Here is a 19,655-nt window from a genome sequence, read left to right as displayed (position 1 = left end):
TGCGGGCCAGCTGATTGGCAGCTGGGGGGGGGGCAGGAACCCCTGCCTCCAGCAGGGGGTCTGGCAACTCAGTTCCACTTATTCTTCCATAGGATTCGCCCCAAATGAATCACATCATGGGGAAATTGCTACTGATTTGAATTTCTCTAGTTTGGTCTGAACATCTGGCAAGACTATTCAACGCACACTAATAATGCATAATGCATGTGAGCTCAATGCACACAACAAAGATGACATCTGGTTGTCTGCCATTAGAAATCCTTAGAAGCCTTTTATCTGCAGTAAAGCCTCCTGTAGCTTAATCACAGCTTACGTGCGATCTTGTGCTTCTAAGGTATAACAGACACCTCCTCCCACCCTCTCAGAAACGATCTTGGCAGGAAAGTGAATGAACAAGAAGAACTTTTCAAAGTTCTATGTTCCATTCAGATGTTTCCTTTTTAAGAGAGCAGCAACATCCAGAAATACCCATTTGGAGAATGAAGCAGGACTTTAATGTGTCCCACAGCCAAGGAACACACAACACTGCATTATACTGAGTCAGATCATTGGTCTCTCAGGGTCAGCATTGTCTACTCTAAATGTGGGGTGGCTCACCAGAGTCTTGGGTAGACTCTTTCATGTTATTTACTTACATTGATTTGTTTAACTGCAGTTGCTGGGGATTTATTATATAGTGCAGGGGTGTTATTCATTCATTCATTTATTTATTTAGTATATTTCTATTCTGCCCATTCCCCGTAGGGCTCAGGGCAGAGCACAACATATAATAAAACAATAAACTATAATAAAAACATTTTATGAACAGACAACTCAGCAACACTAAGAAAATTTCCATATCATCACAGTATTGCCCAGCCTGGCTGTCTCACATCGTGACAGGATGTTAACCCATAAAGATGGCAGATATTATTCCATTTTATAGCACATTTGAATTCATTTGTTGAGGACCCGATCTGACATAAATGAGACATTGTTGGACAAGGCCATGTCAAGCTAGGCCATGTGTGTTCCTGTTTAAGATTAGGCAGCAGTGATATAAACTTTATAAACACAATTAAACAGACAAACACAATTAAAGATTTTTTTTAAAAAAAACCTGAAAGCATGTTTAAAATATTAACATTTGTTGGTCTTAAAGATGCTTTCTTTGTATTTCTCCTATGCGATCCAGAGAACTGGGCAAAGGACACTCTGGCTCTTTCCTTCCTTCTCCAGGGGACCGGAAGGGGGAGGAGTCTCAGCCAATAGAAGGACGAGAGGCTTGACTCAGTAGCTCTGCTGTGCAATTGAGAGAGCCTGGCAATGCAAGATATCCCTCTCCCCCTTCCTCCCCAAGGGAGGAGCCTCAGCCAATGGCGAAAATAGAGGCTTTGCTCTGTAGCTCCTGTGTGATTGAGCAAGCCCTGCAAAGCATACTGTTATGCAGAAGGAAGCAAGAGAGAGGGTAAAGGAAGCAGATGACAGCCAGTTGCTTGGGAGCCTGATAGAAGCCCTCTGGGGTCGGATTTGGCTCCCAGGCTGCATGTTTGACACCCCTGATATGGTGAGTTCAGCCAGCTTGAGGTAAACAGGAAGTTTATTGAACAAGAGCAGAGCTGAACATAAACAGGCCACTCTGCTCTTTATATTATATCCATTTGGCCTGAGTTAAACATACCCCCTTATGTGGGCAGCAATCCACCCTATTGGTCTCTCCAGGATCCTTCATTTGCATTTCCTGAGAGAAAATGCCTCGTGTCCCAGTTGGCTGGTTCTAACAGCAAAGCCAATCAGAATGCAGGCATCAGGGTCCTGGAGGGCAATGAAGTATGCTTCCAGGTCAACTAACAGACATAAAAGCAGCAGTCAAAACAACCAGTCCACAACAGGATCAAACCTTGGGCCTTTTGCATGCAAGTAGACCCTCTGCCACTATCAAGGAGAAAAGATATACTTGCCAGTCTCCAGGTGGTGGTTGGGGATCTCCTGGAATTACAACTGGTATCCAGGCGAAAGAGCTCAGTTCCCCTGGAGAAAATAGCTACTTCGGAAAATAGATTTTATGGCATTATACCCCACTGGCGTCTAGGGCTGCCAAGTTCCTGGGCCGGGCGGGGGTTCCCCCACCCAGGAGGTTTCCAACCCAATGGCCTGCATTGGGCCGGCAGTGGGGGGAGGGATCCTCCCCTGACATCTCGGTGTGATGATGTCACTCACAGTGAAGTCATTGCGCTGGTGACATTGCGCTGGCCGCTTTAGGAGCTTCTGGGAAAACTCTATGGTTTTCCCGGATGCTCTAGCAATTTGGGAGGGAATAGGTACCACAGAGTTTTCACTCCCAAATTGCTAGAGTGTCTGGGAAAGCCATAGAGTTTTCCCGGAAGCTCCTAGAGCGGCCAGTGCCTGACATCGCCGGCGCAATGATGTCAGTCAGATGCTGCGGGGGCTTGGTAATCCTACTGAGGTCTCCCCTCCACAGACCCTGCAGTCCCCACGCTGCATTCCCCAAATCTTCAGGGATCTCAAAACCCAGAACTTTCAACCCTTCCGAATTTGGGCTCAGAGCAGAGACAGTGGACAAGGAGAAACTAGAACCTCCAAACTGGAACACCAGCCCCCTCCTCCCGAATACATGTAAGGCAGACATGTTCTGCCAGGGATTTGAGTGGGGAGAGACACCAATGGCTTCCCATCTGGCTAGCACTCTTGTTTCTCCTTTCTCCCCACCATGAGACAGTGGCATATTTCTGGCAGTCTTATCACCATCTTATTGGTTATAGGCTCACTACAGTCCTACTAATATAGACTGTGAACTTCATTATTTTAATTGTGAATGTATTGTGTAAATGTTTTTTTTTTAAATTGATGTTAACTGCTCTGAGCCCTGAGTTCCACAGGGGAGGGCAGTTTAAAAATCTAAATAAATAAATAAATTTCCAGTGCTGTAATTGCTGTCTTTCTTTTACGGAGCCCTTAAAGACACAACAGCCTTCATTCTAGTGAGGAGTTAGGTCTGTTGGCCTGGTCTTTTTGCCAAAGGTTCTCTTGGACACACATGCGCACCCCATGTGACAAATCATAGCTGTGGAATGCAATCGAAGGTCTGACTTTTCCACACGGCCTAAATTATAGTCATACAAGCTCAAATTGCAGGTTTCGAAGAAGCAGGAGGCCCAAAGCTCTCTTGCTTGCTCCGTAACACGCAGATGCTGGGGTTCCATGCCATCCTCAATTTCCTCTGACTACCCTAGTCATTGCCTCTGTAATGGAGTGCCATTTATGGCATTGCAAACATATTATAAATATGGCTGGAAGGGAAATTTTTCAGGGATGAGTTACATTATCCTCTCTCACAAGTGCCTTTTTTCCCTACTGGCATTAATGCTGGCTTCAATAGCCTTGGAATTAAAGGCTTGTGCAGAAGGCATTTCCTAGTTGCCAACCAGAGAGAGAGAGAGGGAGAGAGAGAGAGAGAGAGAGAGAGAGAGAGCTTGTAAAATGCAATGCAATCCAGTGTAATGTTACATGGAAAAGGAGATACAGCAGAGCTAGAGAAAGCAGGGAAATGGACCCACGTGAGTGCCTAAAACCTCCTTATCCTGAATTAGACCACTGGCCCATCAAAGTCAGTGTTATCTACTCAGACTGGTAGCAGCCAGGCCTCATTTTGGGCAGGAGCTCAAAGGAATGGAGCTCCAGAATCTCTAAATTTTATTGTGCTCTTTCTTTCTTACCCCCCTCCCCCAAAATACTTTCTTCTGGGCTCCATTGTTCAAACCCCCTGTGAGAACTTTGCTGAACTCCAAGATTTGACAAACTTTCTAATATTTCCGCCCACAAAAAAATGGGAAAATAACCAAAACACATCAAGCAGACAGATGGAAATCTTCCTCATGCCTCTGTGGCCACAGAGGAGAAAGTTATTTAAAAATTATGATGGGAGTAAGGTTTGATTATGACAATTATAATTCAAGAAGCATTTTAAGGTAGATGCTGAGCTGATATAATTTAGTTTACCTTCTGGTGATGTCAGGGGTGCATGGCATATGCAAATGATTTCTACCAATGAGCTCCGGCACCTCTTCTTCTACTAGGGTTGCCAAGTCTCCTGTGGCATATTGTATCATAGAGTTTTCCCTCCCAAATTGCTAGAATGCCTGGGAAAACCATAGTTTTTCCCCGGAAAGCCTAGAGTGGCTGGCGAGCAGTGTTGCCGGCGCGATGACAGCACTTCCAGGTGACGTCATTGCGCCGGCGACATCGAGGGAGGTTCCCCCACCAGCCCAAGCCGATGCACTGCCACTGACCCACAGTCCCTCCCACATATTAATTTATGGGATTTCTATCCTGCCAAGGCAGGCTCAGGGTGGGTTGCAAGCACATATATGACACATCATTAAAAACATAAAAAATTCTCAAACAGTGTGAAATATGCGGTTATTAAACGACAAGACCACAGTATCTGTCGAAGTCTGCTCAATAGTATGCTGATGTTCAATTTGGTCCAATATACGGAATAGTAGAGAACTGTTGGCATTACTTCTTAGCTTGGAACTCACAGCATGCATGCTGTTCCTTGACATCAGAGTCTCTGTGGATTACTGATAACAGAAGGGAGGAGGAGGAGGAGGAGACAGAGATGGAGACAGAGAAGAAGATGACATTGGACTTATACCCTGCCCTTCACTCAGAATCTCAGAGTGGCTCACAATCCCCTTTACCTTCCTCCTTCACAACAGACACCCTGTGAGGTAGGTGGGGCTGAGAGAGCTCTCACAGAAGCTGCCCTTTCAAGGACAACTCCTACAAGAGCTATGGCTGACCCAAGGCCATTTCAGCAGGTACAAGTGGAGGAGTGGGGAATCAAACCCAGTTCTCCTAGATAAGAGTTTGCGCACTTAACCACTACACCAAACTGGAGCTCAGGCCAGGTGCTTTCTAAGAGGAAATTAACTTATATGGGTTCCCTTTATCCTTTTGATTACCATTCATAAAATTCTAAACTACAGCATAGAAGATTAGATCTACACAACTCAAGTAAAATGCATCATATTGGAGTTGGTTGACCAGGACTTATCAGTGTCTTGGTTTTTCTGGGACTATACAAGCTGGAGGGGAGGGGCTGTCAGACATCTCTCAGGTTATAACATAGGGCTCATAAGGCTTGTAAGCTTTTTTTTTACTCAAAGGGTCATAGATGCTATGTTTTTCATCCCATGCTATGTTTTTCAGCTCATGGATAGCAAGATGAAGGACACTGAACATAATGGGAAATGTAAAAAGCACTGCGTTGTGTATGAACTATATTTGGAGACAAGAAAGAAAGGAAGTTAATGGCTTGGGATCTCTGCCGGATCTTTGCTCAGCCAATTTCCACATGGTGCACAGACCATCTGATGCTATGTGACTTTCGAACCCTGCAGTGTCCTTTATAATTCAGTTCTTTATTCCACCCACCCCCCTTATCCTGGTGGGTGAAAAGTGCTATCAAATCACAGCTGACTTATGGTTTTCCTGTAGAGTTTTCAAGGCAAGAGATGTCCAGAGATGGTTTGCCATTGCATGCCTCTGCGTCACGACCCTGGTATTCCTTGAAGCTCCCCCATTCAAATACTAGCTGGGGCTGACCCTGCTTAGCTTCTGAAATCTGATGAAATTGGATTAGCCTGGGTTATCTAGGTCAGGGCTTCCTTATCCTATTCCTATTTAAAAATAGTGGCTGGTGGTCCCCAGCTTTTGCAAATAAATACAACAGATTTTTGCAGCCATGCCTTTTCTCTTTCCCTCCCTAGTGACAGGCTAATGTCGTTGAATTCATTCAAATTCAGTATGGGTTGCAACAAAGGATTGCTATTTCCACATCAAGATAAAATATCATACAGGCCGGAAAGGATTCACCCTCCACTACCACCCTATAAGAAAAGAGTTGGAAGGGGCTATGACTCAGTAGTGGAGCCTGTAGTTGGCATGCAGAAGGTCCCAGGTTCAATCCCTGGTATCTCCAGCTAAAAGTTCTGGCAGTAGGTGGTGCGGAAGACCTCTGTCTGAGACCCTGGAGAGCTGCTGCCAGTCTGAGTTGACAATACTGACCATCAGGGACTTTTTTGTAGCAGGAACTCCTTTGCATATTAGGCCATACCCCCTGATGTAACCAATCCTCCAGGAGCTTGCAATAGGCCCTGTAAGAAGAGCCTTGTAAACTCTTGGAGGATTGGCTACCTCAGGAGTGTGTGCTCTAACATGCAAAGGAGTTCCTGCTACAAAAAAAGCCCTGCTGACGATGTTGGAGAAAGTTATGGATGGAGAAGGACTTGCTCCATTAGCAACCTGGAAGAAAACTTAGCATAAAGAGAGTCACTGGATCAAACCTAGCAGAAGGAAGTCAATGTAGTCACATGCATATCTGTGTGCTATCAAATCACAACTGACTTATGGCAACTCTAGCAAGGGGCTTCCAAGGCAATGAAAAGCAGAGGTGGCTGGCCATTGCCTTCCTCTACAGAGCCTTCCTTGGTGGTCTCCCATCCCAGTACTCACCCTGCTTAGCTTCTGAGGTCTGACAAGATCAGGCTATACCATGCTGCCTGTAAGCTCTTGGAGGAGCCATAGCTCTGGCAGAGGTTGTCCTTGAAAGGGCAGCAGTTGTGAGAGCCCTCTCATCCCCACCCACCTCACAGGGTGTCTGTTGTGGGTGGGGGGAGAAGATATGGGAGATTGTAAGCTGCTCTGAGTCTCTGATTCAGAGAGAAGGGCGGGATATAAATCTGCAATTCTTCTTCTGTGTTCTCTAATGTATTTGCCCTATCAGTAAAGAAAAAAGCTAATTATTGAGCATGATTTTTAAAAATTGAACCTAAAAATACCCAGAGGTTGATCTCTTCTCTACTTCAGGGGAAACGCCAAACACATAAACAAGGCATTTAAATCCTAAAACAAATCGCAAGAATATATTTGTTTTAATCACCCTTCCATTAAAAAAAATGATAAAACATCTCAGACAGCAGCACGTTTGATCATCATAATATTTTAAACACTGCTAGTAGCTTTATATAAATTGCTTCATGGAGAAAACATTCATAAAACAATCATAATGTGAACATTTTCTATGTTCAGCGATTTGTGTAAAGCGGCTAGCCGTGTTTACAGTGGCATGATGATCCAATATGTTGTCTTTTCAAATGGATATAAACACTTCTAAGGGATAGGTGATTGCAACAAATCAATATTTATAACATCTTGTTGTGATTCAGTTTAGATGGAGGTATCTATTTTGCCTGTCTCAAATTTCCCCAAAGAACAGGATAGATCAAAATGTATGCGTGTTGGTTGTTATAAAAACAAATTCAACTAATGTATTGTCTCCCTGCAAGCGTGAATTGTCTTGGGCTTCAATGTGGAGTGTGGCCCTTCTCGTTCTTCTCCATTGTCTCCCCACAGCAACAAGGGCCAGACTAGATGTGACAGGGTCCCCATGGGTGCTGAGAGGACACCCCTGAAGAAGAAGAGGAGTAGGTTTTTTTAGGGTTGCCAAGTCCCCTCCGGCTACTAGTGGGGGCCTATTTTTGCACCATAGAGTTTTCCCCCAAATTACTAGAGCATCCCCACACAAAACCACAGAGTTTTCTGTGATTTCCTAGAGTGTCCCCATACGATCTGCCTGGTATGATACATCACTTCTGGGTGATGTCATCGCATTGTGTGTGTTGCACGGAGCCGGGACTCTTTGGGGATTCCCTAAGCGGCTTCCTCCCTGCTGGTGGATTGGGGCCTGCCAAACTGGGGGATCCCCCGCCCCCGGCAGGAACTGGCAGCCCTATGTTTTTATACCCACTTTTCTCTACCTTAAGGAGTCTGAAAGCAACTTACAATTACCTTCCCTTTCTCTCCATACAACAGGCACCTTATGAGGCAGGTGGGGCTGAGAGTTCTGAACAGGGTTGCCAGCCTCCAGGTCCCAGCGGGGGATCCCCTGGTCTCAGGGGCTCCTCAGCTGTCAGATGGGGACACCCCTGTCCTAAACAGGGACATTGCATGAGGATGCTCTGGTGTTTGGGCAAACTCTATGGTTTTAGTAGGGCGAAAAACCATAGAGTTCCACCCAAATACCAGAGCATCCTCACGCAATGTCTCCAATGTGATGACAGGGCCAGCACGTGGGAGTAGGTGTGGTAGACAGCTGCCTAGAGCGCTACCCCACCTTGGGGGCACCATGAGGTGCTCCTTTACTCCCCTTTGCCCCTGCAGAGTGCTCCTCCAAGCCTGCCTTGAAGACAGGATTGGAGGAGCACTACACAGTGCACTATGCTCTTCATAGGCTTCCTTGGAATCTTCTGAAAAATGCACCGTTTTAGCAGTGCCCAGCTGCTTTCAGGTTGAAAGTGGCCGAGGCATCTCTCCATTGTGCTCATCAGTGAAATGGGAAGGCGCCGCTTGGCTGCTTTCAACCTAAAACAGTGCATTATTTGGAGCACACTATCTGTTGGAAAAAAGTGGCAGCATTCTTTTGCACTGCCTGTCGCTCCCTCATCCCCTGCTCGCCTGCCCACCCTGTGTGATGACATCACATTTAGTGACGTCTCTGTGCCGTGTGCACAAACCATGTGCACGAGGGTTTCCCACAAACAGAGCTTGCGGGGGGGGGCATGGCACAGGGGGCTGCCTCGAGAGGTAGAACCCCTACCACCAGGGGTAGTGATGTCATCGTGTTGAGGATGTCTTAAAATGTTCCCACCCACCCCTAGAATGCCCCTCAATTCCCCCCACTGGATTGGCAACAGGACCTGGCAACCCTAGTTCTGTGAGAACTGTGACTGGCTTAAGCTCTCCCAGCAGACATCATGTGGAGGAGGAGTGGAGAATCAAACTCAGTTCTCCAGATCAGAGTCTACTGCTCTTAACCACTATGCCATGCTGATATTTTAAAGTCACTTAACGATGCCTGATCGGGCTCAAAGCATGGTGGGTGGGCTGAGGCACTTGTTTCTCACCTGTGCCTTGTCAAATATTAAAATAATCATAACCCCTCCTTGGCAGTTTCAGCATATGAAAAGGAGAGGTGTATGTGTAGAGAAACAAGTGTTCTCTGCTCTGGGGCCTATCAGAATCTGGCCCTTGCAATATTTTAAAATGGCGGTGGCATCCTTGTGGTGATCACAGCAACACCATCATATCTAGTTTGGCCCACAGTCTATGGAAATTTGGCACCATGTTTGCATATCAGGATGGAAACGTGCACACCTGTATGGCTTCTCTCCTTCAGCCAGTATTATTTTTTTTAAAGACCGAATATACAGAGAAAGCTAGTTTAGTAACGAATAACAGATGGTTTTTCTTCATGCGGTGTCTGCCTAGGATAATATAGAATGTTAAGGTCTCATCAAAACCATAAATAAGTCAAAGGATAAATCCTGTCAGGAATGCTTTCAAATGGTGCAGTGGAATCGTAAGCACATGGGATTGGTTGTTTCTTTGCTCCAGGCAATAGAAAGAATCTGACTTTTGATGTGTGTAAAGTTTCACAGGGCTGAAAATATATTTTTTTGCAACATACGAGGCTATAAGAAACAAATTTATCGTGCTTTCCAGACCCCCCCTTGAAATGGAGAACATCAGCAGAGTCTCAGCCTTGTTGGGCCTCCAGGCACGTTTGAAATTTTGAGTACAGCTATTGGGTGCCAGGGCTTTTTTTGTAGCAGGAATTCCTTTACATATTAGGTCACACCCCCTGATGTAGCCAATCCTCCAAGAGCTTACAGTAGACCCTGTAAGAAATGCTCTGTAAGCTCTTGGAAGATTGGCTACATCAGGGGTGTGTGGCCTAATATGCAAAGCCATTACAAAATGGCTGCCCTGCAGGTGGATCATGGGACCCTCACAAACCTTGGGAGGTTCCACAAGACTTTAGGAGGTTTTGAGACAAGTATCAATGATAGAACACCTATGATGGAGGGCATGGTTCCCTAACAGGTATGGTATGGTATGGTATGGTATGGAATTTGCTCAGAGAAACACACACAAACTTCTTTCCCCATGCAAACAGGACTCAGATCCGAGCTCAAATGGAGGCGAATGAATGCTGCATGCTCAAAGGCTTGGGACAGAAATGAAAAGTGACAGCGTTCCAAAGCAGGCTTAGAAAGCTGGAATAAATTGCAATAATGAGAGATAATGTATTGAGACGAATCAGACAAGCCGTTAGAGCAATATTTCTGCACGTTTCAGCACAATACCATACAGCCCATCAGTACCAGCACCCTATTTTGGCACCTGCACAGTAGTTATCCCCCATGGAGGAGTACAGCAGAGGAGGGAGGGGGAGAAGCATGTAGCGATGACAGAGAAGAATAAAACCTGCTGTTTCCTGCATTGGTGAGTTGTCTGCTGGAGTGATGTGGTTCTATTAACCTTCAGACTGGCACACAAGCTTTGACTTGGTGGGGAGGGTGAGTCTCCACCAAAAAAAAATGCACCTGGCAACAATTCCAGGCAATAAATTCAAAGAGGGAGTGAGGCTGGGTCCAACTAGCAAGACAACCCAGGGCACACAGACAGGCAAATATATGAGCAGACACCACCTGTGCATGTGTCCAGCGGCATGTTCAAGATGCAGGTGTGCAGAAGGGTGTGTGAACTGGCTGTGGGGCATGGATAGTGTTGTCATTGGGAAAGGAGGCTCAGTTATAGTAGGAAAAAATGGGTTAGCTTTAGCAGGCTCACCAGGAGGAGGGAGAAAGTCTGCAAAATGTTTGAATTAGTCTTTTGGATTAGCACAGGAGACAAGACATGGCAGATGGGAGAGCTGCTGTCCCTCCAATAAGAGAAGGAGAGGAAGGACTGGAGACCTGAAAGGAGCTTAGTTGGTTCCACTGGCATGTTTGAATGGGAACATGCAGGGCTTTTTGGGTAGCAGGAACTCCTTTGCATATTAGGCCACACACCCCTGATGTAGCCAATCCCCCTGGAGCTTACAGTAGGCCCTGTACAAAGAGCCCTGTAAGCTCTTGGAGGATTTGCTACAACAGGGGTGTGTTGCCTATTATGCAAAGGAATTCCTGCTTCAAAAAAGCCCTGGGAACAGGTGTGAAGAAATCTTTGGCAGGAAGGGCATAAAGACAGCAATACAGCCCTGATGACTTGATTATGTCAAAATATCATCATCAGGCCTTAGATGCAGCAGGAGCTCACAGGAGCACAGCTCCTGAACCTTTCTGAGGGTTCCCCCTCTTCCTCCCCACCTACCTTGTCTGTTGAATAGTAGGTGCAGCTGCATAACAATCCCTGGATTAGGTGAGTGGGCAGCCAGCCAGCCACCAGGGACTTTGCCACACCCCCAGCAGTCCTCATTAACCCCTGGAGAAGCCCATGCCACCCTTTCTCCACTTCTTGTGTGATTTTGGGTGATGGGTGGCTTGCTGGCTTTTTGATGGGGTGGGTGGGTGGGCGGGCGGCGGCCCAAGAGAGCCCCAGGCTAGCGAGGCCTGCTTGGGCTGGCTGGATCTCTAGCCAGCCCAAGCAGGCCTCGCTCGTCCAGGACTCTCCTTTCTTGCATCGGATTGCTTTTGACTGGGAAGGGGGGGGGCGCATATGCTAATGAATTATGCTAATGAGCTCCACCACCTATTTTTCTACAAAATGACCTCTGATCATCATGTATTCTAATAGTGAAGCACCAAGGATGGGGTTTGGGGGAAGGAAAGGCAGCAGGAGGGAGTGCTGAGAATGGTGGGCATAGGCACATCAAGGAGGGGGGGGGAGGGATGAAGGAAGGGTATGGAGAGGCAATGCTGAGAATAGAGTGTAGGCATTTTATTTTTTAATATGGACTGTGGCTAAGCGGCAGAGCATCTGCATTACATGCTGGAAGTGCCAAGTTTAATCCCCAGGATCTCCATTAGGAAAAGGATCTGGAAGTACATGAAGGGAAAGGCTTCTTTCTGCCTGAGACCCTGGAGAGCTGCTGCTTGTCAGAGTGAACAGTACTGTCCCTGAGAGGCCAATGGGTCTGACTCAGTAGAAGGCAGCTGTTACATGTTCACCTAGAAGTTGCCATCTAAAGAGAAGGAGGAGGAGGAGGAAAAGGAGAAGAAGGAGAAGCAGCAGCAGCAGCAGAAGAAGAAGAAGAGGAAGAAGAATTGGATTTATACCCCACCCTTCACTCAGAGTCTCAGAGCAGTTTACAATCTCCTTCCCTCCCCTTGTTTTCTTCTGGGAGAACTGGGTTTGATTCCCAAGTCCTCCTCCACATGCTGTGGGGTGACTTGGGTCAGTCATAACTCTCAGAGCTGTTCTTTCAAGAGTAGTTCTCTCACCCCCACCTACCTCACAGGATGTCTGTTGTGGGGAGAGGAAGGGAAGGAGATTATAAGCCGCCCTGAGAATCCGAGTGAAGGGCGGGGAATAAATTCAATCTCCTCCTCTCCCCACAACAGACACTCTGTGAGGTAGGTGGGGTGGAGAGAGCTCTGAGAGAACAGTGACTAGCCCAAGGTCACCCAGCAGGCTGCATGTGGACAAGTGAGGACTCAGACCCAATTCTCCAGATTACAGTACGTTGGTCTTAACCACTACACCAAACTGGCTCTCGTGTTCTGAACAGTAGAAATCTGAGTGCCATATGAGGGGATAAGTCAATCTGTTTGCTGAATTCCAGCATGAGCTTTCTCCAATGTATAGCTTCAGTGGGATTCAGCAGACACTTGCTGACTTGGTTAGGAGTCTAAGGATTATACTGGATACAACATTATTGCTAGAGGAGAAGCTTAATACAGCTGCAAAAAATGCTTTCTTTCAACGTAGTTTAGCCCAGAAGATGGCTCCCTAACTTGACTCAGCTAAGCTGGCCACCATGCCACGGTAACATTGAGGCTAGACTGTTGTAATGCACTCTACATGGGTCTGCTCTTGATGTCAGAATGCCACAGCTGCTTAACCACTATCAGGAGCTAGCTACAACATCCATTTTCCAGTCACTCTATTGGCTGCCCATCAGCTACAAGTTTGAGAGAGACAATTTGGTGTAGTAGTTAAGAGCAGTGGACTCTAATCTGGAGGACCAGGTTTGATTCCCCACTCCTTCACATGCAGCTGTTGGGTGACCTTGGGCCAGCCACAGTTTTCTCAGAGCTGTTCTCTCAAGAGCAGTTCTCTCAGAGCTCTCTCAGCTCCACCTACCTCACAGGGTGTCTGTTGTGGAGAGAGGAAGGGAAGTAGATTGCAAACTCATCTGAGATTCCAAGTGAAAGGCGGGGTATAAATCAAATCTCTTCTTTTACCAGGTTCAATTCAAGGTCCTGGCCATCACATACAAAACCCTTCATGGCCTAGAGTCCCTCATATTGACAGAACCATCTCACCTGATATGGCCCATCATCAGAGAAGGGCATTCTGCAAGTACCCTTCTGCAAGCAAAAGGATAAGATTGACCCGGGGGGGGGGGAAATTCTAGCAGGAGCTCCTTTGCATACTAAGCCACACACCCCTGATGTAGCCAATCCTCCAAGAGCTTACAAAAAACAGCCTTGTAAGCTCTTGGAGGATTGGCTACATCAGGGGTGTGTGGCCTAATATGCAAAGGAGCTCCTGCTAGAATTCTACCCGAGATTGACAGCACTGTACATATACATTCTCTGTTGGGGCCTCCACCTTGTTGGGATGACCTGCCCAAGATAGTCCTATGCTTCTGTAATTCTGCAAACTATGTGAAACAGAACTGATCAGGAGGCCATTTTTATAAAAGTAATGGGACTATGAGCTATACCACTGTGTACAGTATTTACCTGTTTGCTGTAAGTATTATTCCAGAACTTTTTTTGAGCAGGAACATACAGGAACACAGTTCTGGCTGGCTTGGCACCAGGGCGTGTGGCCTAATATGCAAATGAGTTCCTGCTGGGCTTTTTCTAGGTGAAACAATGGTGACATCAGAGGATGTGGCCTAATATGTAGCCAATTGGAGGCTCTTCTTTGTAAGCTCTTGGAGGATTGGCTACATCAAGGGTGTGTGGGCTAATATGCAAAGGAGCTCCTGCTAGAATTCCACCCCTGGCTACACCAAACTGGCTCTCAACCACTACATGGTCATCTGTAGCACAATCAGCAACTGAACTCAAGTACTATAGATGTGCGACCATAGAGGATAAAATACTAGGGCAAGTGGGCAGACAAGAAAGCACACCAGGAGACTGGAGCAGGGGAGGCCAGTTCAGATGGCTTCCCACTGGCCTGGTGGAACCTCTTTGTTTTACAGGCCCTGCCTATAATGTCTAATACTTCCTGCCGGATGTCTGCTTATGCATATGCTTGTAAACAGGGATTTTTTTTTGTAGTAGGAACTCCTTTGCATATTATGCCACACACCCGTGATGTAGCCAATCCTCCAAGAGCTTACAGGGCTCTTCTTACAAGGCCTACTGTAAGCTCTTGGAAAATTGGCTATATCAGCGTGGTGTGTGTGGCCTAATATATAAAGGAGCTCCTGCTACAAGAAAAGCCCTGCTTATAACAGTTTATTTCTACTTTGGAACCACAACAAAATCTTCCCTCATTGAAATGCTTTTCTGTCTTAAGCAGTGGAGTTGTATTGTCTTCCAAAAAGTTCTAAACCTCAGGACAGTTTTATAGAATGCACAGATGCTCCACTCCACCCCACCCCACCCCCCAAATATAAGTTGGGAGCTCCCATTCTCCATGAATAAATCTTCCAGAATTCCTGCTAGCCAGTAATCTTTTTTTATTCTCAGCTGGGCTACCAGCGTTTCCCTTCCTCCTTGAAGCCTTTTTCTTGCTTTCTGTTCCTATCTCATATTTATCTAGTCACAGTTTGGGAAAAAAATATTGAAGTTGCTTTGAACTGAATTATACCATTGGTTTGTCACAATCAGTATTATCTACTTTGACTGGTAGTAACTCTCTGGAGTCTCAGATAGAGGTCTTTCACATCCCCTACTGCTAGATCCTTTAACTGGGAATGCCAGGAACTGAACCCAGGACTTTCTGCATGCTCTATTATTGAGCCACCTTCTCTCTGAATAAAACTGTGTGCATTTGCTGAGCATCAGATTACAACTGGGAGAAGTGTTAGTTTTCTTTGATAGTATCATAGGAATACTTTCAGTGTGAACCACTGAATAGTCATTCTTAGGATAATATGTTGTCGAAGGCTTTCACAGCCGGAGTCCATTGGGTGTTGTAGATTTTCTGGGCTGTGTGGTCGTAGTCTTGGCATTGTGAGACCTGACATTTTGCCAGCAACTGTGACTGGCATCCTCAGAGGTGTAACCCAGAAAACTGGAGTTCTCTCTGGGTCTGTCTGGAGGAGCTTACCTGAGGGGTTCTTCTGTATAGCCAATCCATATACAAAAGAACCCCCTCTTGTAAGCTCCTCCATTAGCATGTCACAGCCCAGGAAACTCCCACAAGATAATGACTCAGCCCTACCCCTGATATAATATAATTTACCTGCCTACCAACTTCTTCTACCAACCAGAGAGAACTCCAGTTTTCTGGGTTACACCTCTGAGGATGCCAGTTGCAGTTGCAGGCGAAACGTCAGGTCTCACAATACCAAGACCACGGCCACACAGCCTGGAAAATCTACAACAGCCAATTCTTAGGAAAATTTGTATTTGTGGTTAATTGATTACAGTTTACAGGCACCATAACACGAACTGTGTAATGACATATATTTACTTGTTTATTTCCTTCATTTATACCCAACTTTCCCCCCACCACGAGAACCTGAGGTGGCTTACTATGTTCTCCTCTCCTCCATTTTGTCCTTACAACAGCCCTGCCAGTTCAGTTTTTCTGAGACGGTGTAACTGGCCAAGGTCACCCAATGAGCTTCCATGGCAGAGGGGAGATTCAGACCTGGGTCTTCCAGATCCTAGCCCAGCACTCTAACCATTATACCACTCTGCTTCTAAACAAAAGACATGAACTTTTAACTGGCAATTATTCTTGTGTTCATTCCTAATGGGATTCCAGTCTGGCACAAAGCATGATCCATCACACTGAATGCAACCCAGCAGCCAGTGGCTGACGCACACCAAAGGGACTAAGGCTCCTAGTTTCACTGCCTTTCTACGATTCCTAAAACAGGAAAAGGATTGTCAGATTTGTGACAGGCCACCACAGATAACCGGTGGGCTGTATTCAGCTAGGTGGACCAAAGTGGCACAGGCCTGGCTTAGACCAGCATGGTTAAGTGTGTGGACTTTTATCTGGGAGAACTGGGTTTGATTCCCCACTCCTCCACTTGCAGTTGCTGGAATGGCCTTGAGTCAGCCATAGCTACTGCAGAGCTGTTCTTGAAAGGGCAGCTTCTGGGAGAGCTCTCTCAGTCCCACTTACCTCACAGGGTGTCAGTTGTAGGGGAAAGAGATAAAGGAGATTGTAAGCCACTGATTCAGAGAGAAGGGCGGGGTATAAACCTCTGGTCATCTCCTTCTTCTTCTGTGGTAGATCATCTGTTTCATGTGCAGAAGTTCCCAGGTTTGGCCCCTGCTATCTCTTGTTAAAAAGGTCCGGTAGTAAGTGATCTATTAGAACTCTACCTGAGACTGTGGAAAACCACTGCCAGTCAGAGTAGACAATAACATCCTCAGAAGACCATTGGTATGACTCAGGATATGGTAGTTTCACATGTCCCACTGTTTTCCTATGAACACCACTTCTGCAGAAGGTGACTCTGCCTGCTAAGAGTTTGGATTTATTAAGTTCAAGAGAATGACTTGGGAGATGTAGAAACTTTCTGGTATCACCAAGATTATAGTGCATTTGTAAGAACTGTTCACTATGTGAAAATGAGTAAAAGTAACTTTATGGAAATGTTGTCAGCATTAAAAGAGCATACAAACAGGATTTAGGGAATGTAGCCACTGTATTGTATTAAGGGCAGAATATCGCTTGTTCTGAAGGAATCAGCAGTCGTTCCGATTCCACTCTAACCCCATCGTCATGACAGAGGAAGGAACCAGCGCAAGTAGTGGGCAGAGGGCAAGAGTTGGGTACAGAAACTTCTGGAATGTTAAACTTAGAGACATTATTGATGCGATTTGTGATTTACCTAAAATGATACACAAGAACTAAACTGCAGTTTTCTTCCAACAATCAGTTGGTGTTCTTTCACACCGGTTTGTTAATAACTATAAAATCAAGAAATGGATGGAATGTGCCCCTTGGAATCAACGGTGCTAATTACCCTCTTCCAAGCCATTGAAGCAACTTGGATTCCCTTCCCGAATCCCAGTTCAGTCAATTCATTGGAGTTAATTTTCTTTGCTCAAGTAAAACCGCTGATTGGCGTCCTAGCCATGTCTGATTTGCAGGCTTGCTTCTTCCCTGATTATCTAGAGTATGTTTTTCAAAGACCAGCAATTGCCCTTGAATCAATTAATCAAACCAGTCAATCCATAAAAGCCTGCAGCCCAAGCAAGTATTGATCAGAAGAGAATAAAATGTATCACATTGCTAAATTACATCGATGGTGCGTCGAGAGAGTCTTTGCAAGACGTCAGTCGCTCAGATCCAGCAGTGCTGGCTATGGACCACTCTATACCCTTTGCTTCTGCACACAACAGAAGGTACATCTACAAGCGCAAAGTCATGTAGGCAGCATGCGAAGGGTACCTCAAGAGATAGACAACCATCTGTCAAGCCGCATATAGAAAACGTTGCATTCCTCTTTACCACATTGCATCCTTTTAAAAATTCCATACTGCAAGACCAATGGAACTGGAAAGACGCCACGGAAAGCTGCCAATGTCCCTAAGAGAGGCATCCCTTCCCACTCTATCATGCCCCTGTGACAGCTGTAGAACATCCTACAGTAGAAAATGTTTGTTTTGGCAGCCTGGCTTGCCAATCAAGTTGTGCTTACGCTGTTCCCTACATGAGCAATTATTTCATCTATGCATCACAGTAACTGTTTGAGGACTGTCGGCAGACAGGGGCAAATGCCTCACATCATTAAGCAAACATCCCGCTCGACATATCTTCCACAAATGTTTAATCCAAACAGCTAAAGTATGTTTTTATCAGACAAGCACCAGCTTTCTAATTAATAAATCAGAGAGGGATTCCCGGCTGCGATTTCAACCTCCTCCTCCCCCCCCAATCAAAAAAACGACAGGACTGTTTCCTACTTGACAGCCAATCATGTGTTTGCAATAGACATTCCGTTCTCAGTGGAGATGAAAGATATCCTATTCCATGACATGCATTATACAAATGAAAGAAGGACAACTCAATTCCCCCCACACACACCTCCCGCCTTCCCCAGACCTTACTCTGACACCGAGTTATAAATCATTATACTAATAGTTTGCTCACCGTGGCGGCTTTCGGAAAACGTGCCCTTCTAATTGGCCATCTTGTACCATAATGCATGAAAAAAGCTCCCCTTTCTGGAGGCAGCAATGTCTGCTGAACGCAACAATCAAGCATGTTAAATCGCGTTAAACCAAGGCAATTCAGATGTCGTATTGCAGCACCGCGGTGCCCGGACTGAAGACTTCACTCCTTACCTGTAACGTTTTTAAACCTGAAGGCATGCAATGCATTAAAAGGGGGGGAGTGTAAAAAAATTATATATATATATATATACTCACTCGAGATAGGATTGCTTAGGCAATGCTGTTCTTGTCCACAGCTTACAGTGATGGAGCCGGATATACAAGTAGCTTATTAGGTGCATACAGCTTCAGCGGTTCTTGCTTAGACATGTATATTTTAATTCTATCACATAGGGTAGCGGGATGCTCCGGAGAAGAATCATTCTCCTTGTCCACAGCAACCTGCACAGCAAACTCAGCAAACCAGTATAAAAAGGTCATATGCTATTTTTTTTTTTAAAGAATCGGGCAGTGCTTTCTGATGATGCAGCGAACTTTAAGAGTGTCGGGGAAAGCCATTCCATCTGGGTTTCACCGATTTTGCTTGTTCTATTGGCCATGCACCGGGATGATGTTGATGGAGGAGAAAGGATAACTAGGTGTCTGTGCGCCGTGCCAAAATCCATCATTCCTTCCACACTGAGCCTTCCTAATGGTCACAGAAGAAGGAGTCATGATTGTCATTGATTTAGACTAGTGCTGTTTCAAGACGGAACACCAATTAGCATTATGGGCTTTCGACCAGGTATGACATGCTGCTTTGTACATAACTTGGGTAAGCGGGCGTTCTTTTGTTGTATGCCACATCCATTCATGCTCAGAACAAATAATTCACACATGCAAACTTTCCTGCATATGCCTGTATATAAAAGAGTGTTAGAATTTCTGGATGTGTGGACTCAACTTCTACTCGAGTGGTATCCTCAGTTCAGAATCTGCACAGGATCCCCCTGCTGTAGTTTGCAGGAGAAAACCACTCGTGACTCCCTCAAGAGTTTGGGATCCATATGTTATGACAATGCCATGGAATGAAGCCATGCTGAGCTAATGTCTCCTATGCTGCTGAGAAAATGCAACAACAGGTTCTTTCTAAATAGGCCCGAATGCCTTTGGGCAGGGGTGTCAAACATGCAGCCCGGGGGTCAGATCAGGTCCCCAGAGGGTTTCTAACAGGCCCCTGAATAACTGGCTTTCTGCTTGCTTCTCCCTTTTTCTTGCTTCCTTCTGCATCTCAGCTTGCCTTGCCTGGTTTGCTCAGTTGCACAGGAGCTACAGAGCAAA

At 45.9% G+C, this 19,655-nt stretch overlaps 1 protein-coding gene across 1 annotated transcript in view; it reads right to left on the bottom strand.

Moving 5' to 3' along the window:
- The window catches only part of BEGAIN (brain enriched guanylate kinase associated), a 356,417-nt gene extending 337,486 nt beyond the window's left edge, over positions 1-18,931 (bottom strand). Inside the window, exon 1 of the mRNA XM_060262289.1 lies at positions 18,591-18,931. The gene's annotated coding sequence lies outside the window, so the exon portion shown is untranslated. The remainder of the gene's footprint in view (positions 1-18,590) is intronic.
- Between the last annotated feature and the right edge of the window lie 724 nt (positions 18,932-19,655).

This window comes from Heteronotia binoei, chromosome 21 (assembly GCF_032191835.1).
Source record: "Heteronotia binoei isolate CCM8104 ecotype False Entrance Well chromosome 21, APGP_CSIRO_Hbin_v1, whole genome shotgun sequence".
NCBI classification, from domain to species: Eukaryota; Metazoa; Chordata; class Lepidosauria; order Squamata; family Gekkonidae; genus Heteronotia; species Heteronotia binoei.
Note: the sequence above shows the minus strand (reverse complement) of the source record. Positions and strands in the feature narration are given on the sequence as shown.